This window comes from Culex quinquefasciatus, chromosome 3 (genome assembly GCF_015732765.1).
Source record: "Culex quinquefasciatus strain JHB chromosome 3, VPISU_Cqui_1.0_pri_paternal, whole genome shotgun sequence".
Lineage (NCBI taxonomy): Eukaryota > Metazoa > Arthropoda > Insecta > Diptera > Culicidae > Culex > Culex quinquefasciatus.
The window spans coordinates 75,452,595-75,470,418 of NC_051863.1; the positions used below are offsets into that span (position 1 = coordinate 75,452,595).

A 17,824-nucleotide genomic window follows, 5' to 3' on the forward strand; every position below is an offset into this window, starting at 1 on the left:
TGATTGTCAAGGTCTTATTTCTGGTTTAATGAACCACTTTGAATTCATTAAAATCGTAATTTTCCGTTGCAGTTTGCCAATTAGAATACATTTTAATGCCAATGTAGTTTAGCAACATTGTCCAAGTTGAAAACATATGGTACTCGTCCCACAATTACTAACGAGTACCCTCTTTAGAACGTTTTCGAAAGCAAAGTTTGCACAATGTATGCAATGAGTCAGGAAAAATCATGAAGTTATAGTGTTATGTTTGGCCTTGACTTAAACTGTTTTTCTTGCTTAAAAGGAAGTTTGAAAACGTTATAAAAGCACTAAACATAATTGGTCATTTGCTGTGTGTAACAATGCACTTGTTTGTTTATATGGAGCGATGGTGATCGCTTACACAGAAAAAGTCAATTCCCGTAATCGTGAATTATGTTCATGAATTAGTGAACCAAAAAGGAATTCATTCATGAGTATGGTGCATTTGCGTTATAAACGTGAATATATTCCTTCGTGTTCACAAATTCATGAACACAATTCACGATATCGAGTATTGACTATTTTCCGTGTGAACTTTATATTCTTTTCAATCTTAGTTCCGCTAAAGATGATGTAACTCATGTGGCTTTATTTATGGAAACAATCTAATTATTTGAACCACTACTGCTGTACAATGCATAAATTCCTTTAAACACGGATTAACTCATTTTACAACCGCATGCAACTTAAATGAGCTCCAAGTACGTGGAAGCACAGGAATTTGAATTTCCCGCAGCTCTTGCTGCTCAAATTTTCAGCCCTGAGCCACGGCACTCATGAAAATAGGGAACTATTCCGATTATGCCAAGGATTACACCCTCTCCCACTCCTGTCCCTTTACCTAAAAAAACACGACCGAATTACTTTTCGAGGCGCTTGTTTCGTGTTTGGCTCCCAGATTTATACCGTTTGCCTTTTTTTCCTCTTTTTCGATTCCGGAAATAAAAAAAAAATACCCCGCAGGATAGTGGTTGGCCTTTTTGATCACGGGTTCACAAGGTCTCCCAACCGTGGCCACATTGGCAAAACCGGCTCCCACAACGCACACACAGACACAAACATACCCCCCGTACGCAATGCACACACACACACACACGCGCGGGCTTTGTAATAAAATTTGTTTACTTTCTTTCCCTCAGCAGCAGCAGAAAGAAGAGCCCCCCACCTGACCATAAAAGCACGACCCCACCTCCCACGCCCTCGGCGAGCATTTCAATCAACTCACCTGCTCTCTTTCCCACTCTCTCTCCTCAGTTCACCCTTCACCACCACCAGCGACCGCCGATCTTTGCTCGCATCTGTCAAGTTCCGCTCACACTCTCTCACTTGCACTTCCGCTCGCGCACTCTCCCGCAGAATCCTGTTTCACTCTCCCGCGCGCTCTCTATCTCTCTCTCTCGCACGAGCTGATCAGCGAAAAGCTCTCACACACAGAGAGCAAAAAAGGGAAAATCCAAGATGGCTGCTGTCACCTGTGTGTGATAAATTTTCCTTCTGCGATGACAGGAAAGTTTCGATTTGCGAAAATCGGTGCCCTCGAATGCGTCAAACTGGTTCTACTTGGCCGTCCGTGTGCGCTCGGAACCGCACGAGGACCCCCCTGGGCCGATTTTCCCCGGTGAGGATCTCTAAACTTTTTCCACAGCTACACCTGTCACTTGGGCAAACTTTCAAAACCAAATTTCCCAGCACTTGTTCCCCGGATTGATCCCCAGTTCCTGCGACAGGACTCACATCCAGCGCCCGCTGGAGGCGATTCCGGAACGCTTCCGAAGCTGCTGCAGCTGCACCAAGGCAGACTCAGCACAACTCAGCAAAACTGGGCAAACTTTTGTCCAGCTGCCATCAACACACACTTCACTCACAAAACTGCGGGATCAAGATTTTCTCGTGAAGAATGGAAGGTCAAATCTACACTGATGATGGCTTTCGCAGCGGAGCCAAGTAAAAGAGGCAGTAATCAAAAACGGCAACGGCAGCCTCTCGCGAGCTTTCGGTTGGTCCTGACCAGGACTCTCGTGCCTCGCACACACACACACACACACGATTCGTGCACCGTGCACACGACGGTTGTCACGAGCGCACCCGTAAAGGGAAATGTCAAACCCACAGACCACCTGCTCTTTTCTTTCGCGCTCTCTCTCTCTCCAGAAAACCTCGCGAAAATGAGCAACACCAAAAGAGCAAGAGAGCGCGAGCTTTTCATTCAACTTTTCCGCGAAGCAACCCCTCGAAGGGGGAGCTTTTCTCTCCCTCTCGCAACGGTGTAGCTGACTTGACCTGCCTGCTGCGGGAGGAAATTCTCTCTCAGCACAACACCAACCAGCCAGCAGCAGCACAATTTGCACTCGAACGGTACCAAGACACGACGAGAATTACAAACAATCAGGTTGGGGAACTTGGGGAGTGAGGGTTGCGCTGGCTGGCTGGTGAAAATCTGCAGATCGATTTGACAGATGGTTCCGTTCATCTTCGATATGATGGGGGAGAGGGGAGGGGCATAGAGGATAAGTGGTGTGACTTAGTGCTGACTGAGAGGTTGACCAGACCGCATTGTTTTTCTAAAACAGCACCACGGTAATGGTAATGCGAGAAGACGGTTTTGTTACCAGAGCAACGACTTTGATTCTTTCCCTTCCACTGAGGTCAGGCTATAATCCTGCTTTAAAAAGAAACTTTTAACAGAAAGCTCGTAGACCCACCTTCATGTATACCTATCGACTCAGAATCGAAAATTGAACAAATGTTAGTGTGTATCTTTTTGGGCATTCGCGTGTGTGTGTGTGACCAATAATGACACTCAGTTTTTTTAGAACATATATCGCAGTTTAAAAATTGAAGTTGTTCGGCCAGGGGCCGACTCCGCGGGGGCCAGAACCACCAACTCACCGATTCCTTCCAGCAGCAGACGAAGCGGACGACCAGCGGACCAGAGTTCAGGCGGTATAAATGAAACACCGGATTCGAGTGCTCCTAGAGGCGACTTGCCTGCTCGGAGGCTTAAGTAGAAAGAGGTCGATTTATTTCACTAAACTTAAAACGTAACATTTGTTCTTAAATCTAAGCACCAATCTTCTTCAATTACAGATCGTAAATAAACAAATGTCAAATCTACCCTACGTTGTGTTTGTGTATCAGTGTGGTGACACTAGTAATTCACCACACTGCTTAGGTGAGGGGTACTTGTTTACAATGTACTAAGAGGAGTTAGGGTGGAGTGGCCAATGGTTGGCTGCAACAGAAGTTTTTAACATTTTTTGCGAAAAGGCGAAAATTTGGAGTGGTGTCAAAAAGGTGGGGGTGATTCGATGTGGACGAAAATCGACATGCTTTCCAAATTATAGCTTGATCAGCAAAAATAGCCTTCAAGTGATGTTTACGTTTGGGCTGAAACGAGTTCAAATTATTCTAGACATGGTAACCCTGTCTCTAGTTATGACCATTTCAGTGTTAATTATGTACACCCAAGCGGCAGCCGCATCGTTTTAATGCATGAAAGTATATCAGATTCTGCATGAAATCTGTCCTCATGCATTTTGCGATATAGAGGTATGACATTTTTGCCCGTTACCGATAATTATCGACATTACCGACCACCAGGTCAAAATATGAAAAATCTGGCAAAGTATCGAATAAAAATCTGGCAGACAAAAATCTAACAATTGGGTCCTAAAATGAAGCTTAGATTGCTGATATTATTGTTTACAGCGTTAAAGTTTATTTTTCTGAGTACAATGACCCTTTGTACGAGTACAAAGAGTTTAAAATGGATTTTTAAATCGATTTTGAAAAATTAACCTCGCGGTCCTTCTTGACAGAAAAGCTCCTGCTTGACAGCTCGTTCCAAGGGGACCATAGTTGATCCATCGAAAAAAAGTTGTCTTGTCAAAAAAAAATTTTGTATTAAAATGAAAAAAAGTGATCAGAAATGGTTTTTTATCGTGTTTTTTACCGTTGTGAGCATGAGCATGAGCATGAGCATGGTTGACTGCCAATGAGCTGCTACTCCGTTATTGACAGATCAGCTGAAGTTAAACAATGAATCAAAAATGATCAGTGGGAGCCAACCATTCGTTCACTGTTTAACCCCTGAAGACCCCGACTTTATTAGTCAATACCGGCGCCCTCCCAAGAAGCCTGCAGTTCAACAAAAGGGAGGAATGTTAGTCCGATAGTTGAAGTTGCAGACTCATCAAGCACATAGTTTTTCGCTATATACTTGTTGATACCGCTTGAGACCGTTGAATCCACAGCATCTCCTTCAAGCATCACGTGATTATTTTTTTTTTGGGTTAGTAGGATAAGGTATTGGCTTTTCGATGCCTCCCGAGCTACGATGCTATGGGGAGGACTTTCATAACAAACCCGTCGGCGAGCCTTCCGAGCAACGATGCTATGGGAAGGTCTTTCTAATTAGCACACCAAAACACTCGCGCACAGGTATTTAAATACTGAATAAATGTAATTTTTCATCACGATTACCCAGACGACATTGATGATATAGGAAGAACTTTTTTACAGTCATTTACAGTAATACTTAAACTTATTTTAATGCAACAATTCACACGACGATTCCCGATCAACGATGATATAGGAAGGACTTGAGCAAGCCAATCAGGATGAAACACGAAATAAAATTCTCTTCTTTTCACACACAATGCCACATAATTGACCGCGCGTCACCACCCAACTAATTGAACTGATTTTTTTCTGCTTGTGGGCAAGCCAACCAGGATGAAACACGAAATAAAATTCTTTTCTTTTCACACACAATGCCACATAATTGACCGCGCGTCACCACCCAACAAATTGAACTGATTTTCTTCTGCTTGTGGGCAAGCCAACCAGGATGAAACACGAAATAAAATTCTTTTCTTTTCACACACAATGCCACATAATTGACCGCGCGTCACCACCCAACTAATTGAACTCTTTTATCGTGTTTTTTACCGTTGTACATAAAAATTTACATAGGGCTTTAGTACCCAATTTTGCATGGTGAAAGGGAGGGAGAATATGAATAAATTCAAGAGTTTGTAAAATAAAGATGGTTTAACTGATGTTATGGCTTAAAAATCTTAAATTTACATTTTCCTTAAGGGGTTACATACATGTAGAAAATCACAACATTTCATAGTACAGAAAATTTATTGAATCAACTAAAATGATGATTTTCAATCGCTCCTGAAACTTTCATGAATATATTACATGATTAAACTGAGTTAGAGACGATTTTCAGCTCAACATTTTGCCGTGCTCAACCCAAGTAACATTTTAGGCTTTATCAAAGCTGTCGCAACCGCTATAAAACCTATCAGCCAAAACCAACATTAAAACCCCTTAGTCATAACAAACTCCCCAGAACCTTGATAAACCCCACTTAAACCCCAAAAGGACCTCCGCAAAAGGTTGTTACGGCCTATTTATAAAACCTACATAGGAGTTCAAGGCTTTACAACTGAATCCTAACAACATCCTCAAAGCCTTGATAAAACCTTTGTTAAAACCTAGTCAGGAGTTATGGAAAAATGACATTTCATACGTCTTCAAACGTCTTATGCCAAATAGGTTTTATTTTTTCAAAAATAAGTCTTCGTCTTGCCAAATGAAATTATGGAGAAGGCTGTCAAAAATGGCGATGATAAATAATAGATATTAGAGGTAATCCAAATAATTTGAAAGCTTATTTCTCGCAATTGATGGCTCAAATTCAGCTGCGGTTGAAATTTTATTGATAAATGTAGGGAAAATAGGGCCAACAAATTCAACTCGCTTCATCAAAAATCAATATTTTGTAATCATAGTGTTTAATGTTGAAAAATATTTTATTGCAATTCTTTGAAAAAAAATGTTCAAAATATTTTTAAACATCTATCGCTATGTTAATCATGCCAGAAATTCAGCATAAATGTGTGTTTTCATCAAATTTAAATCAAATTTTTCAGTTTTCTATTTTTTCAATCAAGATGGCGGTCAATCATATTCAATCAGAGCACGCGTTTAGCGCCATATTCATGCACTGCTATTTGGCCGAGATAAATGCTCTTTAAGGAGCTTAAGGTTTTAAGTGAGTTTTTTACATGCCTAATGGCACTTCACAGCTACAACACCCAAGGTTTTAACAAAGCATGCGATAAAACTGTTTGGCATGGCATTGCCATCTGGTTTTCAAGCCTCTATTAAAACTTTCATAAAACCTTATTGAAAGCCAGTCGGCTTTTAATTCCACCCGGTTTTATGTCCGAGGCATAAAACCCTGTTAGAACCTATTAATTAGTTCTTGCTTGTTGGTTGCGGTGAATGCCCAAATAAAACTGTTAAGCAATCAAGATGCTAAAATAAAACCTCAATAAAACATGGTGGTGGCTGGTTGGTTTAAAAATGTTACTTGGGAAAGCGGACTGTCAAATTTTCTGAGCGTTTTTCGCGAAACAGCGAGTTGATTTACGGGTGCCACGATATCTCGAGATGGGATGGATTTGACCGAAAATCGGGGTGAAGACTCTCAAGAACTATCCCGTGTGCATGATAAGCCCGATTTTGAAATTTTGCATTTTAAAAAATACAAAAATCAAAAACTGACGATTTTTTTTATCAAAAACACAAAAATATTTTTATCTTTTTTTAAATAAGTTTTTAGAAAATTGGCCTTCGTTATGCACACAAGACCGGTTTAATGAGTCTTCACCAAAATTTTGAGCCAATTTAGTCAAAGCAGGGTTGAGATATCGTGGCACCCGTTTCTTGAAACTGCTAACTTCAAATAGCTACATCTTGGCAATGATTCAACCAAATGTCTTCAAAATTGTTTTGATAATAGATGAAAATGCATATTTTAATTCCCTGAAAACAGATTTTAAATAAAATTTAGTTTGTGCTCACACCAGCCTCTGACTTTTCTGTCGATTTACATGTATGTAACCCCTTAAGAAACACAACCTATTTTTTCAATTAAATTCGATCATTCTAATCAAAAAATTGTTCAAAACAGACATGAAGTAAAAAATCTGTCACAATCTGTCAATATCTGGCACAGAGAAGGATGAATCTTTATTCTGGCTGACACTTGAAAAATTTGGCATTCCCAGATTTATCTGGCAACCTGGCAACCCTGTTACCGACTGCTGTTTGCTGGTACATTCAACCTCCGGTGGTCGGTCACTTTTTCGTTTGACACTTTTTTAGTTTGTACCCCGTTGGTTGGTCAAAGTTAAACTAAAAAGTGACGAACTGTCACTTTTTACACGGCGCTCACGCACACTATCAAAATATACATTTGGTAGTGTGTTTGAACTCCGTGTAAAAGGGGTGTCAAACTAAAATGTGACCCCGTTCGTTTGACAACAGTTGGTGTCAAACCATTAGAGTTTGAGTGTATTGCAAAAAAAAACCTTTTAGGTTGTTATTTCGACACGCTACCACCACGCCATGGACGCTTGGTGAAATGAGAGGGACATAGCACCAACATATTCTTCTGTCTGGAGTGTTGCTCCGGAATTTTATGTGTAGGTGAGAACTGCAGATCGCTGACATGCTTACGCACGGGCAAAAATGATCTACGGGCTTGCTGCAAAAAATGTTATAAAATGTAACAATTTCTGCAGCAAATCCACTGTTGCAGATTTGAAATATATTTTTCCTTTGGGTGGACTTTTTTGAAGCCATGTCCCACTTATCTGTATAAAAACTATGTCCGGGTTAATTGTCAGATCTACAGTTGGATAACTTATCGAAAGACCCTGCAAACGAGTCTGTCTCAAGTTCTGATCACTAAAATTTTATTCATCTACTCTTATACTCAAACCCCGATGGTTTGACACCAAATGTTGTCAAACTAACGGGGTCACTTTATAGTTGTTTGAGATATTGAAAGCTCTTACAGAAAATATATTTTTTGATAATATTTGAAGTTCAAAAGTCTCGAGAACTATTTTTTTTTCAATAAATATACCTATTTTCGATTTTTTTTTTTCACTTTGCAATAAAAGTATCGAAAAACACAAAATTTAATTTGGATTCTCACTGCATAAAAGTTTTTTTTGAATTTTTAAGAAAAAAAACCTATTTTGTTAAAAATTACACAAAAAAAACTGTCATCTGGTGTGACTCTAACATTTGAATAAAATCAGTGTTTTCAAGTGCATTTTACACCTGCCCTGCTGTTTTGCAATCATTAGTTTTCAAAATATCCAAGCATTGATGATTTTTTTTCGATGATAAAAAAAAACTTTTGGCAGTAGTGTACAACCGAATTTTACATAAACTGAAACACAGGAAAATGCATTCTTAAATGTTTCAATGAGCGGATTGCACTCAAAATTTCGTTAAAATTTTGGAGTTTTCTGAACAAAAATTTTGTTGCCCCTGATTTTCAGACCCATTGTGAAAGGGGGGTAACACAAACTTTGAAAAATATTTGCAACAGCCTAAATAGGCAATTAACCATTCAAATTTGAATTAAATGGGGTTGCAGCACTCAAATTTTATGTTAAAAGTATGAAAATAAAAAAAAAACACGAAAAAAAATTAATCAAGGCTTTGGATAATTGAGTCTGGACCAAGGGAATGATTGAACGAGAAAAATCACAAATCCGCATAAATAATTTCAAGATTGTTCAGGTGTAAACCGAAAACGCGATCAAAGTTAAAGTGGACGAATATGACTCTTAACTGTTTATTTGATTGTCGTTTTAATCATTTTCTGGCGTACATTTAATTTTGCATCCCAAATCCAGTTATTGAACTGTAAAAAAATAAAATTCTTTTTCAAATTTTCTTTTCTTGACTTGTGTAAACCTTCGTTTCAGACCAAGATTGTTTACTTTTTACTCTTTGGTCTGACAGCTGTATCATGGATTATGGTCTGGTCTAGGCGAGGGATAGGACACAGCACCCTCCTGGTCTGGACTGTATAGGATATGATGAAAATTTGCCAAAAATAATGTGGCCATTAGAGGGTTTAGATAAAGCTTATCATATTTCATAATATTTTGAGAAAATGTTAGTAAACTTTCTAAGAACAATTGTTCTTTTAAAGTTGTTCGATATCATTAAAATTGCTCTGTTATTAATAAATTACTAGAGGAACATCATTAGTGACATATAGTACACCCCAATGACGGTAGTGAAAAATCTTGAGGACTTTTAGTTTCAAATTTAAAACACTATAAAAACATGATTTTGTTAACATGTTTTGGTGTGAATGTTAACATTCCATATGTTGCCTTTTGTAATATGCCGTGATAAGGTCCAGCTTGTGATGATACACTACCTTTCCTTTACTAAGCAATCGAATCAAGAATGGAAACAATCATCCGAAACCAATTGTAAACACAATAAACTGAGTGCAGAGTACTGCAAACTATCCTGAAATTTAATTAAGATATTGAAAGGTTCGGCTAAAAATAAAGATGTTTGATCGATTGATCGATTCATAGGAAAACTCATCAAATGAATAGATTTCCTTTGAAAGCATCATATTAATTAATGAACAGAAGCAGAGCAATGTATTTTCATTTGCTTTTACTGAATAAAAAGACAATAAAAATATGGTGGTTATCAATACTGATTATGTAGCTGCTGCCTTGATAAAACACATGCTCGGCTTTCAATCATATTTTCGTCATTACAAATCACATAAATTGATTCCACCTACACTGCCAAGCTTAGAGCTAAAATTAGTGAGCCCTTTGTGTGTTTTCATACATCGCGCTCCACTGATTCTAGCTGCGACATCCTCAGATGTATTTCTGCAGAGTGTTAAACATGCCCTCAATGCAATCAATTATATCTAATTATAATTTCCTTCCCCCTTTCCCCCCTGTTCTAGCATGTTTCTTCGCCGCCAGTCGTCGTTACGCTATCTGCCAACCCTCAGACGAGTTTTTACGACCGTGGCGGTCAAGCTCTTTTTTTCCACACGAAGACCACTGCTGGATGGATATGCTTCTGAGCGCCACCAGCCACCCACCGACCACCCACCCACCCCATCATCATAGACCAAGTCCAAGAAGGGGGTGGAACAAACGATGCTGCTGCTGTGCATATAGCGACTGTACGAACGAACGAACGAACGAGCCAACGTCGTTGGTGGAAAACGTGGAAAACAGTCATTTTTAGCGAAGGAAATGAGAAAATCCCTAATTGAATCTGATAAGAAGCAGAAAATGCTCACGCTTGTCCTTTTTCACGATTTCACGCCCTAGTAACGAAGTCCTAAAAGCGGGTTATTCGCCACTGGAGCGCGGAGGTGGTGTTTATGTGCAGCACGAACGTGAACATCATCACACACAATGTACCGTGAACGGGGGGTGTAATTACTAAACGTTTGAAGCATAGTGTTTTTTTTGTGCATACATTTCATCTGATTTTTCCAAAATGAAAAAAACCTCTTCATTGTATGCTGAGTATGCTGAGCAACGAGCTGGTTGTTATGATTGCCAAATGCCCTCATAAATGGAGTTTAGTGAGTGTGTGAGAGAGCAAGGACACGAGGCTAGTTTATATGTCCAAATTGAACGAACTAAAAAAACAAGCGCAAAAGTACCACCCTGTGTGTGCTAATTGTTGTCATTACTATAATGGGACCATTTTTAGAAGTGCAATTTGAAGAAAATGGAGAAAAATTCAGAAGCTAAAATAGTAAAAAATAACCTTATAGTTGGCGGTTGGTGATCTTTATCAGTTTTGTACACGGAGAAAAAAAAGTTCCCAAAATTGTAAACAAGCGTTCATAAAATTGGGAACCACGAACAAAGTGTTCAAATGCCATGGTACGTTTTTGAAAAACGTAGGGGAACTATACCCTTTCTCAGCCTATTTCTATTATCGGCCTATCAGCACTTTGACCATGAATTACAGCTTTCAAAAAGTGTTTTTGACTGTTCCATAGTAATAAATAGCTCAAATAAAAGTGAGCAAGCAACTTCCCATTGTTGATACATCTGAAAATGTTGATTTAATAGCGGTAAACGGCAAAAGTGATAAGAATTGGTCGAACGGCTTAGAGTGATTAAAATGGGTATATTTCCCCTACCATGGTTTCTGCTGAACAAGATCGACCATTTTGAATGTTAAGTGGTAAAAGGCTATGACAGCACCATTCATAAAATATGTTGATTTCGTTCTGGAATCTTGAAGCGTCAGTTTCGTCTTTAATTTTCATAATCAATTTCATGTCATCTGCGTAAATCGAAACGTTGATATGCTTAACTATAAAGGATACATCATTTACGCAAAGAATAAAAAGTAATGGGCCTAAATAAGAGCCTTGAGGTACCCCGGAAGTAACATTGATGAGCCTAGATATGAAGCCATTAAATTTAGCACATTGCGTGCGTTTTGTTAAGTAAGACTTAAGCCATTAAAGTAGATTAGAATCAATTCCGATTTTAATTGGATTCCTCCGAAAATTTTACATAGGGGAACTATACCCTTTCTCAGCCTATTTATAGTATCGGCCTATTAGCACTTTGATCATGAATTACAGCTTTCATGAAGTGTTTTTGACTGTTCCAAAGTAATAGATAGCTCAAATAAAAGTAAGCAAGCAACCCTCCATTGTTGATACATCTGAAAATGTTGATTTAATAGCGGAAAACGGCAAAAGTGATGAGAATTGGTCGAACGGCTTAGTGTGATTAAAATGGGTATATTTCCCCTAACATATAAAAAATAATGAAGTTGTTATTGCAGGGTTCCAAACACGATTTTATGAAAATAAAAATCGCGACAAAAACGGAAAAATGACGAGAACGGGAAAAAATCGACTTTTTTCTGCGTTAACTTTAAAATTTATGCGATGACCTTACATGTTTGGGTACGCTAACATTTAATTTTCCTTAAAATGATATGTTAAAATGTACAGTTGTGTAATGAAAAATGGCATGGTTTTTTAAAACCTATTGTTTTTTTTATGAAGATATTATTTTTCAGAATTTTTAGAACGCCATCAAATTGGACGTCCAATGTTACATCAAAGTTCCCTTGACACCAAATTTCCTTAGCATCACCATTTCAGGCTGCAAATTATTGAAAAACACGTATTTTTCGCATGTTCAAAAATGAAGGGGTTGCACAGCCCTTCCGTCACGAGATATCGAAAAATGCGGCTCGTCGTTCCGAGGCTGGATTGCCGGGTGTCTTTTTGGAGAATACACGCAATATTCTGCTGCTACTGGTTCCCAGTGCTGCATTTTCAGTTTTCCTTTTTGATGAAGAATCCTTAGGGCCTCGAACCCAAGATCACCCCACATGCCAAGTCAGGGCGCGCGTTGGATGAGCAGGCCTAAACGTCAACAAGAAGTTCACTAACAGTTTGCCAAAATTCTTTTTGGAAATAAGCTGTTTCTGTTTTTAGAAATATCTGTGCTTGTTTCGTCAACATGTTCTTACTCGGGTTTTCAAACTCGAACGCGAACTACACATAAATACAGTCCAGACTCGATTATCTGAAGGCCTCGCAGAAATTTCACTTCGGATAATCGAATCACGAAAAAAAAATTTTTTTTTCGTTGTCTTATTTTGGATTTTTGAACTTAAGTATGACCCCTTAACTACTCTAAAGTGATTTAGAAATTTTAAATCCAAAATGGCGGTGATGAAATATTAAAAAGGGCATTTTTAATTAAATTTGGCATTCAACCATTCAAATTGGACTAAAATTAGGTCGCAGAATTGTTAAAAGATGTTAAAAGCAGGGCAGTCTGAGTCGGAGTCGGAGCCGGAGTCTGTGGAGTTGGGTCTTTTTGGGAAGCCTGGAGTCGGAGTCAGAGTCGGAGTCGTAAAAACTCGAACAGCTGGAGTCGGAGTCGGAGCCGGAGTCGGCTAAATTTTATTAGCTGGAGTCGGAGTCGGAGTCGGAGCCGAAAATTTCTGATTATCCGGAGTTGGAGTCGGAATCGGAGTTATCTTAAATTCAACAAAAATTATATTTATTTTAGTATTTGCTATAAACAGATTAATTTACAAAACTTCTTATATTTTTAATTCTTTTTAAGTTGCATGCGCTGCGTGCCATTTTTTTAGAGATCACTAAATGATAACCTGTTAATCAGCTCTTACCCAAGTATGTAGTATCATCTTAACTAAAAAAAAACATTATTGGTTTTGTAGTCAGAAATATTTTATTGATTTTTGACTGCATTCTTTTGCCAATATTTATATACCCAATCAAACCATCCACATTAACGACCACCGGGTCTTTTGTGGTCTCTATTGCAAGTTTCTGCTCGAACCTAGGAGTCCGAAGGCTTGAATGGGGAGAGCACCCAAACCTCTTTTTACTCCAAGGAACCTTCCACCCCAGTGTTTGAACTGACGACCTTTGGATTGCGAGTCCAACCGCCGCCAGCGATTCCACCGGAGTAGGCTTGGTTTGGTGTGTTGTTTGTACTTATGGCATGGAGACGACTCCTACACCTGAAATGACTTAACGGTCTAACAACCAAGGCCGGGACCGACATTTTACTTCCTCATCCGATGGATTTATATACCCTTTAAACTTAAATTTGACCAAATTTAAAAAGAACATACACAGTCATCTTATACCCCGATATCGAATGTCTTGGTGGTTTTAAGTAAATCAATGTTCAGGAAAAAAGTTACGAGGTACATCAAAAAATATAAATAATAATCACTATTTATGGAAATCGAAAACAAAAAAATCACTGACAGGATAACTCTTCCAACAAATGTTCAACGATTATAACAATCTATCCAGGTTTTTAAGCGAAGATGGCGTTCGAATGTTGAACGTCCGAAATGTCAAAATCGCGCAAGAGCACCAACATAAGAAAAAAAATGTGGCTGTCATGCCATGGCACACTTTTTTCGTACTGTTGGTACCACTGCGTGATTTTGACATTTCGGGCGTTCACTATTCGAACGCCATTTTCGCTTAAAAAGCTGGATTACTTGGAACTCAACATGCGCATTTTGTTTATAACTTTGTACAAAAAATTAAAAGTGTCTGAGAATGTTGATCTTTCGGCAAATTATTTTGATATTGTTGCAAATTATCGTTGAACAAATCTCAAGGTTTCAGGATAGGACAGGATTTCAAGATAAAAAAATATCCGTGACCTAGAAAATATTTATTAGGGTGTTTCATCCAAACAAAAGAGTTCTCAGAATCAGGCAAACCGAGGTTCCCCTAGTAGAGGATACCCATAGGGACTCTCAGGCCAAATATCAGCCCATTTGGTTGAGAATTGGCCTGTCCCCAGCAGTTCAAAGTTTACATGTAAATTACTATGGGATTTTTGTGCTTGTCATTCAATCGTTTGTACAGGTCTGGGGACAACATGGATTCACTCGGAATAAAGACAGGTGTGTAGGGGATGGTCCAATGAACAAAATCCAGAAAGAATTAGGGTTGTCCATTCTGTCCCCAAAGTGCGCATTGGATCGACGTCCGGTGTCTCCAGAATCAACGATTCACCCTTCAAATGTACTCATTGTCCTTAGTATGCTATGACGGCTAGGTTTAAATGACGACGCTCCATGTCAGACGGTGAACACGTGGAGAAGCATCGATTGCATTATATAGAATAGTTCAAATTGTTACAGGAACATCAAAAATTATAATTTTATTACTTTAAAGTATGTTTCTGAGCCAAAACTTGAGTGAATGCTCTGCCACGTGTTCACCGTCTGACATGGGGTCGTAATTTTCAGCTAGCCGTCATAGCATACTAAGGACAATGCGTACATTTGAAGGGTGAATCGTTGATTCTGGAGACACCGGACGTCGATCCAATGCGCACCTTGGGGATAGAATGGACAACCCTAATTCTTTCTGGATTTTGTTCATTGGACCATCCCCTACACACCTGTCTTTATTCCGAGTGAATCCATGTTGTCCCCAGACTAGAGGGTGACGAGCGGGAATTCCCGGGAAAAAATTCCCGGAAAATCGACCATTTTTGGACCTTTCGATTCCCGGGAAATTCGGTCGAGACTCTCGGGAAATTTTAAACTTATAAATATTGAAGCAAAATTATATAAACTAATCAAGAATTATTTGAAAAATTCAAAATTGTTTGGAACATTGGATGTCTAATATTCGATGTTCAAATTCAAATAAACAAATGCTTCTCTAATCTTCCTATTCATATATTTTTTATTTTTTTTTAAATTTTAACTTGTCAAAAATTCCAATAACTATAATCGAGAGAAGCCAAAAAAATGTGGACCCCAAAATTTACCTTAAAACATACTCTGCAGTTACGCCCTAGAAATGAAATTTAATGTTTTCTTTTTTATAAATCCAGAGTGTTTATTAGAGCGTTGTGAAAAAAAACTCTAGAAATATTATTTTTATTTATAATTTCTAAGAGGTAAAAGCTTTTGCCTTCCTCACTGAGGTAAGGCTATAATCCTGCTCGAAAAATGAACTTTTGAAAAACAGCTCGTAGACCTATATTCATGTATACCTATCGACTCAGAATCGAAAACTGAACAAATGTCTGTGTGTGAGTGTGTATGTGTGTGCGTATTCCCCTTAGTGCTCAAAATTCTTGCCAAGTTTTCTCGGCACTGGCTGATCCGATTTGAGTCAAATAAGTTGCATTCGATCCGGTTTGGTGCCCCATACTGCACTATTGAATTTTTTGAAGATCCGATAAGTAGTTCAAAAGTTACGTATAAAAAAGTGTCAGAGTTGCGAATCGGATCTCACATAAATGCATGTAAACTATATCCAGACCACTCACTCGACCCATCGTTGGTTAGGTTATCAAAAGACCTTTCCAACGAGTCCAAAACATTGAAGTTCTGGCAACCCTGTCTCAAGTTATGATCACTTAAGTGATATTTATGTACTTTTTTGATGCCGGATCTCACTTAAATGTATGTAAACAATATCCGGATCCATCATCCAACCCATCGTTGGATAGGTAATCAAAAGACCTTTCCAATGAGTCCAAAACATTGGAGATCTGGCAACCCTGTCTCGAGTTATTACCACTTAAGTGGTATTTATGTACTTTTTTGAAGCCGGATCTCACTTAAATGTATATAAACTATGTCCGGATCCATCATCCAACCCATCGTTGGATAGGTTATCGAAAGACCTTTCCAATGAGTTCAATACATTGAAGATCTGGCAATCCTGTCTTAAGTTATGACCACTTAAGTGATATTTATGTGCTTTTTTGATGCCGGATCTCACTTAAATGTATGTAAACTATGTCTGGATCCATTATCCAACCCATCGTTGAATAGGTCATCAAAAGACCTTTCCAATGAGTCCAAAACATTGAAGATCTGGCAGCCCTGTCTCAAGTTATTACCACTTAAGTGATATTTATGTACTTTTTTGATGCCGGACCTCACTTACATGTATGTAAACAATGTCCGGATCCATCATCCAACCCATCGTTGGGTAGGTAATCGAAAGACCTTTCCAATGAGTCCAATACATTGAAGATCTGACAACCCTGTCTCAAGTTATGACCACTTAAGTGATATTTATGTATTTTTTTGGTGCCGGATCTCACTTAAATGCATTTAAACTATGTCCGGATCCATCTTCCGACCGATCGTCGATAAGGTAATCAAAAGACCTTTCTAATGAGTCCAAAACTTTGAAGATCTGACAACGCTCAGTCTCAAGTTATGACCGCTTAAGTGACATTTTTGTTTTTTTTTTTTTATTGAGAAACAAGCCTTACCTGACAAAATTCGTTCTGCCTTTTTTCGTTTGTTGACGTTATTGACTTTTTTGCTTAATCAGCCTCCTGTGATCAAAACTTAATTTTAACCTTTCCCATACAATCTGCAAATTTTCCGGAATCGGTTGTAACTTGTTGACACTCACGAACTTACCATACGAACCCAACGCAACAAAGAGCACCTCGATCGGACGTTCCGTGTTGAATTGTTGCGTTCGAATAAAACCGTCGAAATTTTGTATATAGGGGAACTATACCCTTTCTCAGCCTATTTCTATTATCGACCTATCAGCACTTTTATCATGAATTACAGCTTTCATAAAGTGTTTTTGACTGTTCCAAAGTTACAAATAGCTCAAATTAAAGTGAGCAAGCAACTCTCCATTGTTGATACATCTGAAAATGTTGATTTAATACACAGAAAAAAAATCATGGTAATATTACATCTGGGAAGGGGTACATCTTTTATGTCAGAAAAAAGATGTAATTTTACCTCTGGAAATGTGTAATTTTACCACTTTTCTGGTGTAATGACACTTTTTCAGTCTAAATTGAGGTAAAATTACATCATAAAAGAGGTAATATTCAACCATCCAAAATTACAGCTTCCAAATTTACATTATTTTTTTCTGTGTAGCGGAAAACGGCAAAAGTGATAGAAGATACCATCAGTGGGGGTGACTATGGGTCAAAAAACGATACACCTCTAGTATTTTCTTAATAACAAAAACAATTTAAATAACATCGGAAATCTTTCATCGTAGATTTGTTCTTAGATAGTTTACTAACATTTTCCCAAAATATGGTGGATTTTGATGAACACTACCTTAAATGCCAATAGTTTGAAAATTGACCCAATCTCACCCTTTAGAGGGGGTGACATTGGGTCAAATGAAACTAAAATGTTGCTCAAATACAACGATATGGTAAAAACAAGTCATCTAACAGTGTTTCTTGTTCGAGGGAATCGTATTGACATGCTACAATGTTTGAAGTGGACATTTTCAAACATTTGGGTAGTTTTCAAGCAATTCTAACAAAAATATTAGAAAAATGATTTTTCGAGAGGTCATTTTTGGCCAAAAACGTACCCCAACTTTAGACAGCTGCCAAAATAACAGGATTTG

At 38.3% G+C, this 17,824-nt stretch overlaps 1 protein-coding gene across 20 annotated transcripts in view; it reads right to left on the reverse strand.

Moving 5' to 3' along the window:
- Positions 1-17,824, reverse strand: part of LOC6032738 (RIMS-binding protein 2) — a 212,092-nt gene that overhangs the window by 182,544 nt on the left and 11,724 nt on the right. For 4 of the 20 annotated variants that reach the window (XM_038263855.1, XM_038263857.1, XM_038263856.1 and 1 more), the window contains exon 1: positions 1,250-1,988. The exons of 7 other annotated variants lie outside the window; for them this stretch is intronic. The gene's annotated coding sequence lies outside the window, so the exon portion shown is untranslated. Of the gene's footprint in view, positions 1-1,249; positions 2,006-17,824 lie in introns of those variants that run through there. 9 more of the 20 variants (XM_038263858.1, XM_038263859.1, XM_038263860.1 and 6 more) reach the window with 4 other exon arrangements.